Source organism: Hemicordylus capensis, chromosome 2 (genome assembly GCF_027244095.1).
Source record: "Hemicordylus capensis ecotype Gifberg chromosome 2, rHemCap1.1.pri, whole genome shotgun sequence".
NCBI lineage: Eukaryota > Metazoa > Chordata > Lepidosauria > Squamata > Cordylidae > Hemicordylus > Hemicordylus capensis.
Genome location: NC_069658.1, coordinates 50,855,419 through 50,870,996, shown reverse-complemented (window position 1 = coordinate 50,870,996; position 15,578 = coordinate 50,855,419). Strand labels below are relative to the sequence as shown.

Here is a 15,578-nt window from a genome sequence, read left to right as displayed (position 1 = left end):
GAGGCCCTTCTCCAAGTGCCCCTGCCAAATGAGATGAGGCAAATGGCTACTAGGGAGAGGGCCTTTTCAGTGGCCACACCCCATTTATGGAACAGCTTCTCCCGTTAGGTTCATCTGGCATCATCACTTTATTCTTTTAGACACCAGGTGAAGACATTTCTGTTCACTCAGGCGGTTTAAATTTTATTTTTAAAATTGATTTTTCAAAAACCAAGTTTTTAAATTGTTTTGTTTTGTTTGTGTGTTGTGATTTTATGTGTTTTTATTGGATGTTTTAATGTGTTGTGAGCTGCCCAAAGAACAATTTGTTATGGGGCAGCTAACAAATAAAGTTTATTACTTATTTATATTTATTATTATTGGTGGAGGGATGCTGTGCTGGGATTGAATAGGGCCAGTTGTACCTCTGTAATATTATTTTCCCTTTGTTCCTGTTATTTATTTCTTGTTTTTAAGGAGGTTTTTTGATGTTATTGTTAGTCATTTTGAGCTGGTTTTTAACGGACAGGATATAACATAAATAAATAAGCAAGCAAATAAAGTTTGCTGCATATACACTTGAGTAGATGTACCCCATTCCAGCTAGGGCTGTCAGTTCCAGATGGTGAAAAAAGTTGATATCCATCACCAAAAATGTAAAAATAGAGGATTCTTTTCACCAAAAAAGTCTCCCAAAAGTCTCCACTTTGCATAGAACTTCTCATCACCTCTATCACCACATGAAGGAAGCAAGCTGCACCTGCTGGGCCCACTTATTGATGCTCCTGCATCATGTAGTCCTGCAACCTGCCACTGAAGCAGAACCTCCACTCTGGCTTCCCCACTGGATGGATGGTCAGTAGCATGCTGGCAAGGGAAGGAGACAGAGGAAGAGAAGCTGCTCATAAGAGCAAAGTTTTCTCAGCCAACAAAATGTTCTAGCTGCTCCCCAGAACTCTGGACTCCACAAAAATGCAAGAAAAGGTTGCTTGGTCCCTAAAATAGTCTCTTTTTCTCCTAATGCAAAAAAAAAAAAAGTCATTTGGTCCCCAAAATAGTTGTATATCCTCTATGAAAGTTCCACGTTGGTGGCAACCCTAATTTCCAATATACTCTGAACAATTCCATTCACAAAGCATTTAAGTAGGAGGGCTTGGCTTTAAACCTAGAACTGTAGTCACTGGCTGACATGATGAGGAAAATAACTCAAAGGGATCCTATTGAAATTAAATGGACTAGTTAGACTACAACTCCCATTATCCTCAGCCACAATGGCCTCCTCTTAGAAAATATACATAAGGTCAGGGTGTTGTTATAAAGTATAGCCTATTTAAAATTATTTACTGATTAAAAGGCAGGTTCAACGTAATTCTAAAGTACAAAGGAATCTGTCACAAGCTGGTTGCACAAAGAATGACCAGAAGGCCCCAGCCCACCTTCATTTCTTAACATGATACTCTTGGGCAAGGCTGCTCAACTTTGGCCCCACTGCAGATGTTGGCCTACAACTCCCATAATCTCTGGCTATTGGCCACTGTGGCTGGGGATTATGGGAGTTGTCACCCAAAAAACAGCTGGGGGGCCTAAGTTGAGCAGTCCTGCTCTAGGGGAAGAGCTCACACTCTACTCACTGAGGCTGTTCACATATGCAGCCTAGCCGAGCCTGGGCTCGACTGCACGCGTGAAGCACCAGGATCAAGCCCAATTCCGGAGCTGCCCCATGCCAAGCCCCACTTTTGAACCCGGCGTTTAGCCAAGGTGAAGCGAAACTACAGTTTGCTTAACCCCGGCAGATGATCTTCTGGGCTATCGCTGCCAAGTTAGAGGGTTCCCCCGGGCCCGCTGCCATTTCTGGCAGTGAGGCGGTGGGATGGAGCAGCCACGCTGAGCATGGCTGTGCTCATAGTGTGGGGCACACTGAGATGCAGCAGAGGGGAGGTCCTCGCACTCTTTGCTGCTGCCATCACCGCACTGCCACTCGTGTGGGCGTGCAGTGTAGCGGAGTGGAAGGTGGCCACTGCCGGGGAAGGTAGGTGAGCTCCCTGCAGCGCTCCCAGCAGCAGCCATGAGGTTGTGTGAAAGACCTCACTCTGAAACAAAAATCCCAGAATACCTAAGTAGTCTCAAAAGACTGCTGAGATCCCAAAGAGAAATGACTAGCACTTATAAGTACTGATTAATGTTAAGAAGGGAGTTTTGCATTCAGATTAAAAAGATGTCTCCAGACAGTAAACTAATTCTTCAAATGCATAAATCATATGATTTAGGGAATCTACAGCACAGTTATTCAAGCATCAGCAAAGGAGAGTTTGTATACAGATGATCACCTTTGGTACAGCAACAGGAGATAATTTTTTTTTTTATTACTATCATGGCTGTAGCCCTGATCTAATATTGGTAGCCTGATAGCTGTACATATGGAACAGAGTCTTGATGCAGGGGAGAAAGTCCTTTTTGGCTCATTCTTTATTATAGCCCCTTTGCCTCAATGAGAGGTCTTTCCATACGGCAATGAAGTGGAGGATTTTCAAAGCTTTCATTTAAGTTCCAAGTGCAATCTTACTTCTTGTACACATGCTGCTGCATGCTTCCCTGTTACTTCCTAGTACAGTCATCCCACACCAATTGCGAGGGTTCCGTTCAGGCAAAACCTTGCTGTTGGCAAATTCACAGGTGACGAGCAATTGAAATCAATGGAAAACAGGGGGCTGGGAAACTGCGGTCTCGAAAAGACTGGAAAATTCAAAGAATACCAAAAAATTGCCAAAAATCACCCGGAATCCCTAAAATTACCAAGAATAAGCAAGAGGAGTGAGCGAATTGAACCTCTGGGAAATGTTGAACCCCCCAAAATAGCTCGAAGGCACTTTTGAACCCCCCCAAACACTCAATAACTTTAAATCATGAGGAGTTGGCAGGGTCAACAAGAGGAATGAGCAGATTGAACCCCTGAACACCCCCCCCCAAATTGCAGAACCCCACCCCAAATCACTTACAAAATCTTGCCAAACTGCAGATACGCGGGTCACGTTTGGCAAGCCCAGTCGCAATTCCCTGGTTGCGGATACTCATAACCACGACTGGGAAAACCACGGTAGGTGAGGGATTATTGTACAAGCTTACCCCTTGCACATACATCAAGCATCGATCTTATGGGATTTTTGCAGTTCCGTTTGCTGGCCAGCTCTTGCATTCCAAGAACATGCCTCTTTCCATTACCACTTTTGTGACAAATGGGGGAAAGGGCAGGTTCTTCTTGAAATGTAAGAGCTGGCCAGCAGGTGGCTCTGGAAAATTGCACAAAGTCCCTGCTCAGTGTGTGCAGAGAAAGTAAGAGCACTAGGAGGAAGTAGCTGGAAGTCTGCAGCAGTTTGTGTTCAGGGAATAAGAATAAGATCGCCCTTGGAATTTGCAAGAAAGCTTTGAATATCCCACACTTTATTGCCATATGGGAAGACCCTGGGGCTGTTCTCAAGAGCAGCTTATCTTATCATGTTGAGCGTTGGGATCCATGCAGATCTTGGTGCTCCCACCCAGCCAAACCTTACTTTTAAGCCCGGCTCCCTTAACCTGGCTGCTGGGATTGTGTGTCTCCTCGGGCTGCATGCCTAGAAGGCCCATCTGATGGGGGAATCCCCCAATGCACTGCGCTCAGAGCATGGTAAATTGTGGGATACTCGAAAGCCGAGACGTGTCATCCTGGCCTCCGGAGCTCCGTGCTGCCTGGCACAGCACTGCTCATCAGGGAGCATAGCCTGCGCTCCCAGCAATGTTCAAAGGATCATCTGAAGAGAAGGGAAGGTTTCACAGCCTTCGCCCGCCCTCCCGCATGGTCATGTGAATAGCTCTCCTATGTGCCAGATGACATGGTACGTTAAGCATTGCTGGCCCTTGTGTGCTTGGTTTTTGTTTCCTATGTAGTAAGTGGAACATAGGAAGCTGCCATGTAGTGAGTCAGGACATTGGTCTATCTAGCTCAGTATTGTCTTCACAGACTGGCAGCGGCTTCTCCAGGGTTGCAGGCAGGAATCTCTCTCAGCCCTATCTTGGAGAAGCCAGGGAAGGAACGTGGAACCTAGATGCTCTTCCCAAAGCGGCTCCATCCCCTGAGGGGAATATCTTACAGTGCTCACACTTCTAGTCTCCCTTTCAAATGCAACCAGGGCAGACCCTGCTTAGCTAAGGGGACAAGTCATGCTTGCTACCACAAGACCAGCTCTCCTCCTCCTGGAGGGTTGCCTGATCAGGATCAAAAGCATGGTGTGTGGAGGGGAGATTGAACCCTTTGCCTTTGCCACAATTTTGATGTAGATCAGGGATCCGCACAGTTTTGCAAATAATTTACCATTATGTACAACTGTGCAAGATTTATATTAAAATAATGGTCAGGTAGTATATCACTCCAGAAAGACTTCATAAAATAAATTCCTGGATTGATTTAAAAATGATGAAAATGTGGTGTACAAGATGGGTCTTTTTATCATATATGATGGCCAACAGCAGTAAAATTCTGGACTGCAATAAAAAACACCACAGAAAAAATATTGCATATTAGTTTGAAATTAAAGGTAAAGTGTGCTGTCAAGTCAATTTTGGCGCCTGGCGATCACAGAGCCCTGTGGTTGTCTTTGGTAGAATACAGGAGGGGTTTATCATTGCCTCCTCCCACACAGTATGAGATGATGCCTTTCAGCATCTTCTTATATCGCTGCAGCCCGATATACAGTAGGTGTTTCCCATTATAGCCTGTGAAACACACCAGCAGGGATTTGAACCGGCAACCTCATGCTTGCTAGTCAAGTCATTTCCCCGCTGCACCATTAGGGGGCTTAAATCTGCTGTTATTCTTAAAGAACTACACACATAATTTGTCTTGTGAACTGACTGAAATAATACCATGTATGTTAACTGCAGCTAGAATTTGTTATGCAAAACTGTGGAGATTACAAACTATGGCTCAACTAATAGACTTAATAGGTTTTTGAATATGTTGCTATATCTAAAATAACAATTTAAATACAAATGAGAGAAAAGAAATATCATACAACACATTTTTGCAGCATTGGTTTTATTTTGTAGAATATTTAATAAGCCACACTCCTCAGATGATGTCACTTAAAAAAAAATCTGTAATATAAGAACACAGATTGCTATGAGAAACCTGATATTTCTTTCTTGCTTTTGTTGGATATTCTGTTAAATAATAAAAACGTTTTTTAAAAATTTAATGAGCTGCATGTACTGCATGCAATAACTCAACAATATCACTCCCAAGTCTCTGAAAGTTATTGGGCAGGGTCCAGATTCAGTCAAGTCCCACTGAAATTAATGGGAACTAAGTCATATCTCATGAATTTCAACAGTGCTTAATCATGACTAACTTAGTATGGATTCTGTCCACCGCCCACAGGCAGCCAAAGGGTTTCTTACAAGTCCCTGTTTGTGCTATGGCTGCAAAAGAAGCAGCACTATGTTGGGCTACCTGAGTTGTAGATTGTTTTTCACTGCTTTTACCCTTGCATGTGATTAATGACCTTGGCTCTGGAAGCCAGTATGTAGCTGCTCATGACTTCGAATGAGCTGAAAGTAGGAAGTAAACTACAGCAGAGTTTCCCTCTAGCTGTTAGAATTGGACATGGAAAGGCTGACTGACATCTCACTTCTCTATGGGAAATTACCTTCAGGTACTGATTAAGGTTACAGAATAAAGGATTTTCCCAAGAAGAATCACTTCCTATCTAGATGCTGTCCACATCACTAAAGTGGAACTGAAGATCTGACAAACCTTTTAGGGCATGATGCGGAATACAGAAAACTTAATAATGGCGACTTATATTGGTGTTGGAGATGCAGTAATCATGTCCAGCGATGCAAAGATCTTACAGACACAAAGCAGTTGTCTAGAATGGCACATTTCAAGGGGCATTCTCCATTCCAGGAATTATGCATGAGCCTGGGCTCATCTGCTGTTTCTTGCATTGATATCTCCTCATGCAAGCTGAGTGCAGTGGATTCTGACAAGACTGTGCCAGATGAGGAGTTGCTTCTGTTAATATTCCATCTGCTGCAAAGAGCGCCACGCTTTGGTGACATTTTTTTGATTTAGAAATTGGATCAAAAATGTTCATAGTGTGCCTCCCTCACTGACACCCATTCTGAGCTATGCTTCCTGCCCTCCTCCTAAATTGGATTCATTATGTTATCATTTAGTGAACTCTGTTTCAATTGATTTTGTGATGACCCAGCCAATTCAGAGTAAGGGCAGGTAGCATTGCCCTCACTCTGAATTGCCTTCGTGGTGTAACCACAGACACAATTTATTTGCTGCATGGCAATGGCATGACGTTTTGAATTAGGACAATTGCCCTCACTCTGATGTTGTCACATCATATTGATGATATGATCTCAAGCTGAAGCCTCATTATGTAATCCCAGTCAAAGACCAAAAACAATGACACTGAGCAGAAGATAAGAGAAATAAGGAAGCATACAGGGGAAGCAAGCAGCCATGAACAAGTAATGAACAAATGAAGAAAGAACTGAACTGGGGGGGGGGGTGTTCACGAAATTATCCCCCCAATTCCCCTTATTGTACCAAACGTATTAAGAACATTTGATGCAACCCTTGTTTTGGGAGCACACTTTCAGTTTTGGCAAGAAGCCAGTATGTTTATCTAAGCTCTTGCTCTGCTTCCAGAATGATCTGAGACAACAAGCCCAGAATTTTCTGCAACAATTCAGAACTGACTGCACTGCAAAGAACTGGTGATAACATAACAAGGGCCTGATCTCCTAAACATTGTTAGAAGAGTGGGAGTTCCCATTGAGTTTGCCCCATTCTCTCCTTTCCCCCTCCTCACTCTCTTCTTGCTACAGAGAGACTGACACTGGGAATGATGAGCAGAGTGGAAACTCTGAACAGATCGGTCCCGGGGAACCCTTCCTCTTGCCACTAACAGGTTTTTAAAGCAAAGTAGCCAGATGCAACATTCTGTTTGGATTTCAAAAGAGTTTACTGAAAATTAGGTTAATTTGCTCCCTCATTATTAAATTAAAGACAAGACAATATTGTTCCAGAGAGCCTTCGGGCTAGCTGATGACTAGCTGTTATTTGATGCTTCTGCTCTCCTTTTTCCCCCACTGCTTGATATGACTTTCATATCTGTGGCTTTTTCTCTTATTATGTAATGCTTACTGTTGATCTGTTCTGCTTGTTTAGATTTTTTTTGTTTTGTTTTTTTAATTGTTGTTCACTAACTCATGGATCCCTATCGATACAGATATGGGATATAAATTTTTAAAATAAATCCATAAATAATCTTTCTAGAGAAGACCATGTCTTTATAGTATGCAATGTAAGGCTGCGTTCTTTCATAGAACTGCTGCTCAAATTTGTCAGTAAATTAATCACTCTAGTTTCAGAAACGTGTTTCAGAGTGAATAGTTAGAAGTGGCTGTGTTGCCTACAAGGATCTACATCATAAAACAAAACTCATATTAATAACATTTATTATTATTATTATTATTATTATTATTATTAGCAACAACATTAATAAAATATTATCTGGAAAACAGATATCACTGTATTTATCAGATATGAGACCACGCATGCTGGAAAGCCCTTCAGTAATATTTAAAGGACTATCTTTTCCCATATGAGCCTGCCCACTTATTAAATTCATCATTGGAAGCTATAATCTGGTTCCGCTCCTACCTTACGGGCAGATTCCAGATGGTATCTCCTGGAGACTGTTATTCTTCAAAATCTGGAATTTTGTATGGTGTCCCTCAGGGCTCCATATTGTCTCAGATGTTGTTTAACACCTACATAAAACCTAAGAGAGAGATCATCAGGGGATTTGGTACAAGGTGTTATCAGTATGCTGATGAGACCAAATCTATTTCTCCATGTCAACATCATCAGGAAAATGCATAACCCCCATAAATGCCTTCCTGGAGGCAGTAATGAGTTGGATGAGGGATAACAAACTGAGGCTGAATCCAGATAAGACGGAGGTACTTATTGTGTGGGGTTGGAACTTGGAAGATTATTTTGATCCGCCTGTTCTGGATGGGGTCACGCTCCCCCAGAAGGAACAGGTACGCAGTCTGAGGGTGCTTCTGGATCCGAAACTCTCCCTGGTATCCCAGGTTGAGGCGGTGGCCAGAGGTTCTTTTTATCGGCTTCAGCTGATATGCCAGCTGCGTCCATTTCTTGAGATGAACGACCTCAAAACTGTAGTACATATGCTGGTAACCTCTAGGCTGGGTTACTGTAATGCACTCTATGTGGGGCTGCCTTTGTATGTAGTCCAGAAATTGCAGTTGGTGCAGAATGCGGCAGCCAGGTTGGTCTCTGGGTCATCTAGGAGAGACCATATTACTCCTGTGTTGAAGGAACACTAAGGAATTCTAGCTTGTGTATTTAGTGATTATTGTTACCACTACTACTGTTTATGTTGCTATGAAAAAAGAATTGCTACATGTTTTATTGTATTTCTTTTTAAATTTTATTTTAAACTTTGATGGCACAAAACTGGATGGGAAAATATCATTCACAACAAATGAATATACTAATAAGCCTCCCTTACTATTAATACCTCTATTATCTAAAACCAAGCTGTTATCCATCACCATCAGTAGACCATTCTCAGTAGACCATTCTCAGTAGATGCGCTCATATTTAGTTGGCTAATCCTTATGCTAGCCTGATTCAAGATTATTAATATTTTATATTGGGTTTGAACTATGCTTAGCTCATAACATTTCTCAGAAAAACGTGTGTATATTTGTGGTTTGTTTGGTTTTTTTACACATCGTCTGGGCAATTTTTATTGGAACAGTGACTAATAAGCCAATTGAGAAATAATGTAGCTTTATATTTCTTTTGAATGGAACCACAACAAAACAATTAAGGCAGTTGACAGATGAGAGGATGCATGTTTAAGTGGTTGATCTTAAGAATTAGGGGCTCCAATAGCAACTTCAGATCAAAGGGTCAATCTAAATGGGGCTTGAAAATTCCATGATAGGAATCCTCAACATTTATCCCCCCCCAAAAAAAATGTAGCCATGGGCAGAAGGCTGATTTTAATGTGGACCACATCATGCAAAGGGTGGGACTGGGGTCTAACCCTTTTCCTCTGTGTAATGTCCCCAGTCCAAATCCTCCCTGGCCACAAATTGCTATTAGCCACCTCAGAGGATTTACAGGTACAAAGCATTTGTGCCCAAGCATGAAGCTCTTTGGTACTGATCCAGTGATTGTCATAGGGGGCAAGCAGGCAGATGGACAGCCCAATCACAAGGCAGAAGTAGGGCAGCGTGTTGCTATAGCTCTGTACTGATCTTGTTCTTCACCAGGAACCACCCTGACATGACAATTCCTTGCCAGGATTTGACCATTAAACTGGTTTGGGAAAGCCTCAATGGCTCTGGTGGGCAGAACAGGCCCACAGAATGCCACCCGAGGGACTAGGAAGGGGTCTCTGTTTCCTCACAGCCATTTCCCCCCATGCCAAACTAGACTGCTATCATTGCCCATTTTTAGCACAACTATGCCACATCAAGACAACCATCCCTAGCATAAACACATGGATGGGCTGCTGTCCAGTTTTTGAGATATTTTATCTGTTTTTGACATTTTGAAAATGCCTTTCCAATTAGTGAAGCACTCAAGGCAGTTTAAAAGGTTAATAAAACAGTCATCCTAAAGAACAACTGGCATGCCTTCTTTGTTGCAGCCCCCATGTATTATTATTATTATTATTATTACATTTATATCCCGCTCTTCCTCCAAGGAGCCCAGAGCGGTGTACTACATACTTGACTTTCTCCTCACAACAACCCTGTGAAGTAGGTTAGGCTGAGAGAGACGTGACTGGCCCAGAGTCACCCAGCTAGTATCATGGCTGAGTGGGGATTTGAACTCGGGTCTCCCCGGTCCTAGTCCAGCACTCTAACCACTACACCACGCTGGCTTTAGAACTGCCTGCCCTGGGAGATCCAGCTGGATCTGTCTGGAAGATGCAGGAAGTTTTGCCAACAGGTTAAAACATATTCATTCCATTGCTGACCAACTCCTGGATTTGATTTCTGACCAGCTATGCTGCTGATTACTCTGTGGTTGTTTTATGTCTTTAATTCGTTGCATTCTTGTTTTCATCTACATGGATCTTAGATGCTTTGGGCACCATCTTTGAGTCTGCACAGTCAGAATGTTTAATCAATCAATCAATCATCAATCAATTAAAACAAAGCCTCTATTTTGAAAGAGCAGCACACAGAGGAGCACTCAACAACCTCAGAAAGCTGAAAAGCAAAAGAAGTCAAGGAGGGATTAATGGATAAAATGGGTGTCTAAAACAAAACTTGAATATCTCAAAGTACAACACTTTTTGTCTAAGATTAATATTTTAATTAGAGAGAGAAGGAATCAAACAATATTTGAAAAAGTAATAATAAAGGAAACATATTTTATGATGGGTAATGTTTCAAGAATATATAAATTTTTGGTGACTATAAAATTGGTCCACAAAAAGCATAAGTATATAAATAATTGGGGGAAAGATTTAGGTTGCACGCTGGATGAATTGTATTGGTCATAAATATGGTCAAGTGGTCCCCTAAAATCAACTTCACTGAATATAAAAGTTAAAGATAATGTCTTCATAGTATAGAACACTGTTATGGTTGTCCCACTCAGAAGTCATATCTACGATGGAGAAATTGTGGAAGACAGGTACTGTACATATTATCATATGTGGTGGTCTCGTCCTAGCATATGTCCATTTGGGCAGAGTCTCGCAATATAGAAAAGACAAAATTGGAATTGTTGTGCCATATAAACCAAGGATAGTTTTACTTAATGACTTAAAAGAAATGTAAGCTTCAAATTTGCAGAAGGAATTAATTTAAACATTTGAAGTTGTCATTAACTGGAGGGGCGGGGGCGGGAACACCAGGAATAAGAGAATGGTTTAAAAAGGTTGGGGGGAATCTTAATAGGGGACAAATTATAATGAGAAATTTAAGTCTTATTGAATGTGAGTTATACAATTCTTTTTAGAAATGTAGATTCCTTTTCTTGATTTTATTGACAAGTCTTAGTCTACTTATACCAGTTCAGCATGGTTAAAGATGATACTTATTATGTGAAATATTTAAGTTTAAAATGTTCTGGATATTTTATATGCCCTTTTTGATATTAATTGTGATAAATTTTGTTTGTAAATCCTTGTTTTATGTGATACATTGTTTATATTATTGTTTTATTTGTTTTAAATGAAAAACATTTTTTTCATTTTTTGGTGTTTTTTTAGGAGTGTAAACGTCCTGACAAAACAAGATCTTAGCCAGGCATTAGTTTAACATACAACCAGTATAGAGGGCTGAGTATTCCTTTAGCAGTTCAGTTTGGTTGATCTTATCCTGTACTAGAGAAGAACACACCATCATAACGTCTGGCCAACTTGGAACAGCATCTTATTGCTCCATTAAGAAGAAGAAAGAATTTAATGAAAACAAGTGTTTGATCCTTGGGGCAGAACTTATCTATACCATTCATGCAGCACAATCCTATGCGTGTTTCCTTTGAAATAACTCCCACTGTGTTCCATAGGGCATACTGATACTGTCTGTCTGGTAAGTGTATTTAGGATTGCAGCCTTAATGAGAACAAGTCTCAACTCTTACAACAGTCAGTCCTTATGATGGTCACCCCAGGGCCCCTTAGAGTCACAGAATCCTTTCAGTATCCTTTGAACATTTCACATCATCCCAACAGCATCTAAAGGTAGCTTTTTCTAGAGTCCTCTTTAAAATATTACTGTAATTTAGATAAGATTCAAGATTTTTTGGCTTGATACCATGTGCCTGATAGCTGAAAACTGTAGCCAAGATGACTCGGGTAGTGCATGATTATACAGAATCTTGCAACCTAAAGCCTTTAAAAACTAGAACTAAAACTTACTTAATGCATGTGCCCGAAACAAATAGAACCACATGCAATCATGTTTATAAGAAAGGAACTCCAAAAATCTTTCACTACTTATGATGCAGTTTGGTAGGTTACTGACTTGATGCACTCAGGAACAAGGTGTAAACAATTAACGCACACATGCTTGAGGTGTAAACAATTAACACATACAATACACGGTCACATGAATCATCTGCTTTGTCAAACAATTAGAAGGGATCCAAAGGCCATGGTCTTCCTGCACAGATCAGCCTACATAATCCAGACCTCCAAGGGTCAAATGCAGAGAGCAGATAGATCAGATAGTTCCAGATATCATGAGCATGTGAACTCCCACCCCACCCCACCCCACCCCACACACATAAAGAGAGACAGAGAAAGTCTACCAATCATCTTGACCTAGAGTAAAATTTCTTCCCTACCCCCATAAGATGGAAAGTCAGACCTTGAGTATGTAGAAGATCTTTCTGCTGTTCAAATCTCTTCTACCGCCACACTGTTTTGGACACCTAGGAGCTTTTTGAAACTTTCAGTTTTGCAGCAGTGAAGCTTTCAGTTTTTCCGATCAAACTTTCAGAAATAAAGGGCAATTTGGTCCTGTGCAATGCAAGATCCTTTACGATCAATGGAGCCATATTATTCTCTTCTGAGGATGCTCATTATGTTTGGTGTAGCTGTGAATAGGGAAGACTCCTTTAAAATAAGAGAATCTGGCAATCTTAAAAATACGCCAAGAACATATTTTGCAAATCTTATTAACCTTCCTCTTTCTTAAATTACTTGCTTGGGTATCTAGAAAACTGGAGTGTTGCTTTTTGTGGGATATGCAAACGGTCATTCCAAACCGACATTGTCTTTGATCCATAAAGCATGTATCAGATCTCTCTCTCCATAAAGTTTCAACTTGTTGCATTAAGTAATTTGGAAGATTAACTTACCAGCTGTTGACATTGTAATGATGGCTGACCCAGGGTCTGTTCCTGCTCCCTCATTGGCAGCTTCTGTGGCTTCTTGGGTAGGGACATCAGTGAAGTTAGCAAACAAGGAGGGACAGTGTTCCAAATGACTTAAGAAAGAGAACAGGAACAATCACTTCGTTCCCTTTTTTTTTTTCCTCTCCTCAGATGAGTTCTGTACCTTCAGAAAGAAGGAAGGAAGGGAGGGGAGAGGAAGTCAACAACCCTTAGCTTTCCTGCAAAAAAATAAGGAAACAGCAGATAGCCATCTCGTTTTCTCTCAAACAAAATGTTTGGAAAAATAAATATCACCAAACCAAAAGAAATTCCTCAAGTATTATATCTTTATGATGAATTTCATAGGGTGTAATTTATAACTTGATGGGTGGAATGCCATCAAAACAAACACCATGTTCCAAAAGTAGATTGTTGCTTCAGGAGCAAGCAGCCCATATCTAAAAACATTTAGCTGCCTTAGCCAGAAGCACGCAGACAGCAAAAATATACAGGCAGTTCCAAGGATGGAGAAAAGAACTTGGTGCACACAAATAAAACTACTAGCAGCCTCAATGTCCATTAGATATAAATGCATATATTGTGGGTATGGAACAAACAGATAAATCCTGCATTTAATTGAAGCCAGTTAATTTATAGTGAAGGATTATGCATAAGGGTGATACTACACATGGCACACAAATGCATATAACCAACTGGATCCAGAATGGGGACAGATGTATGGCTAGCAGGGCTGTCCTTAGCAGAGCTTGGGGCAAATCAGCCAATCTGTGAGCCCCTTCCAGTTAATTTTCATTGGGGTTAAAAGAGTGACGGTTGGCCTGCTTGTCCTGCCCTAAGGACGCCCTGCTGGCTAGTGCCCATCTAGCCCCACCAATAAGTATTTTACCTCACAAACTTAACCTTGGGGCCCCACAGAGGGAGAAGCAGTTTGGGGAGTTGCAGGAGGAATGTGGCTGACATACCACACAGTGAAACACGGGTGGTTCAGCACTCCCCACGTTGCTCTGGGTGTGTCTGAAATTCTGCAGTTGCTGTTGCAATACTGGGCAGTTCCTCTCCAATGTACAGTTGTGCGAATGCAGTTGCACAACAACACAATGTTCATTACTGAAAATAATGGTAATTGCACTGTGCAACTGCATTTGCACAACTTTAAATTGGAACAAGACAGCCATGTTTCACATTAACGCAAAGTAATCTTATATAGATTTACTGTAACTAACAGTTTATTCAGAAACAACTCTTGTTTTCTCCTTCGCTTTTCCCTCCCTTTTCCTTTATGACTCCACCCCACACAATCTCTACAGGATCCCTACTGGGACAAACTTCTAAACAACAAAACTGGAATACAACAAATATGTAGGGGTGTGCATGGAACTGCTCCAGGCATGGAACCGCCCAGTCTGCAAGCGGGTTAGTTAGAACTGGCTAGTGGTTCGGTTCTGCACTAAAACTCAGCCAAACTGGTCCAGCCCAGTTCTTCATGCTTGCAAGAAGCATGAGGAAAGAAGAGGAGGTCTCTTCCACATTCCTGTGTCATTTTCAAAGCTTGCAGGTGTAAATTTTGAAAGGGGGCTTTCATAATTCTGAATTTTTGAAATTCCAGTTGGCTGGGACAACAGGGCTATGGAGTAAGGCAGCATTTGACACCTCACTTCAGGTGCCACAATATCTTGGGCCATCCCTAGTGAGGAGGTTTTATGTTTCTCTATGTGACAACGTATCTAAGGATGGTCAGGACAGCTGGTGTGTACAGGTCAGGGGCGTAGCTAGGAAAGAGGGAGGCCATGTTCACCCCTCTCTGGCAGCCCATCAGAGTGAGGGAGATAATGAAGGAAATAGGAGGGGTGGAGCTGGGGGGCCCTCAGGAGTTGGGGGCCCAGGTTCTTTGAACCCATTTGCTCAATTATAGCTACACTCCTGGTACAAATAAATGTGAGTACCAGTTTTCCAATCAATGTTCTGATGCGAATATGCTAAAATGACTTGGAATACCACTACTCTAAAGACAAGTCATTTGAGCCATGCATGTCTTGATACTGGAGTTCAAAGCAGTGAACATCCTCTATAGCCAAGAAAAGGTATCAGCAGGCAATGGCAAGAGTAGAGTCTTTGGTCTGCACCATTTCCTCAAATCACACAAAAGAAAAAAATATATGAAAAGTTTTTTAAAAAATACATAAGCACTTTGTTTAGACTAGCATTGTGTATTGGAAGAGCATTTTGTCAAAACTTAAAGCATAAAAAGGAAAAATAATAGTACCGGAAATAGCTTAGACTGGTTTTGGAAGTCTTACCACTGGATTTTCAGGCAGCTCTGTTCATCACTAACTGTGCCAGAGTTAATACATATGAAAGAAAATTAAAGTGAACAGATTTATCTTTACATCACATACTAATGTAAAAATGTGCCTTTGAGTTCAAAGCCAAATGTCCCACAGAATAAGACCTATAACATAAATGAAATTATATCCCAGTTAGACTGATTAAATTATATACAATTGGACTAATTGGTTTGGAAACAGTGTAATGAGGAAGAACCACTTTTGGTTGTGAAAGCTTGCAAAAATATTCTGTCTGCTCATTAAAAACTAGCAAAGCAGGGAGTCTACACTTTACCTTGACATGCCAGCTTTCCATCAGCAGTG

At 41.3% G+C, this 15,578-nt stretch overlaps 1 protein-coding gene across 3 annotated transcripts in view; it reads right to left on the bottom strand.

The window, feature by feature from the left end:
- Window positions 1–13,009, bottom strand: part of ZNF366 (zinc finger protein 366) — a 56,303-nt gene extending 43,294 nt beyond the window's left edge. The window contains exons 1-3 of one of the 3 annotated variants that reach the window (XM_053288152.1): window positions 12,895–13,009; window positions 12,402–12,630; window positions 7,694–7,814 (exon numbers count right to left, since the gene is read on the bottom strand). The gene's annotated coding sequence lies outside the window, so the exon portion shown is untranslated. The remainder of the gene's footprint in view (window positions 1–7,693; window positions 7,815–12,401; window positions 12,631–12,894) is intronic. The other 2 variants (XM_053288153.1, XM_053288151.1) reach the window with 2 other exon arrangements.
- Window positions 13,010–15,578: the final 2,569 nt, after the last annotated feature.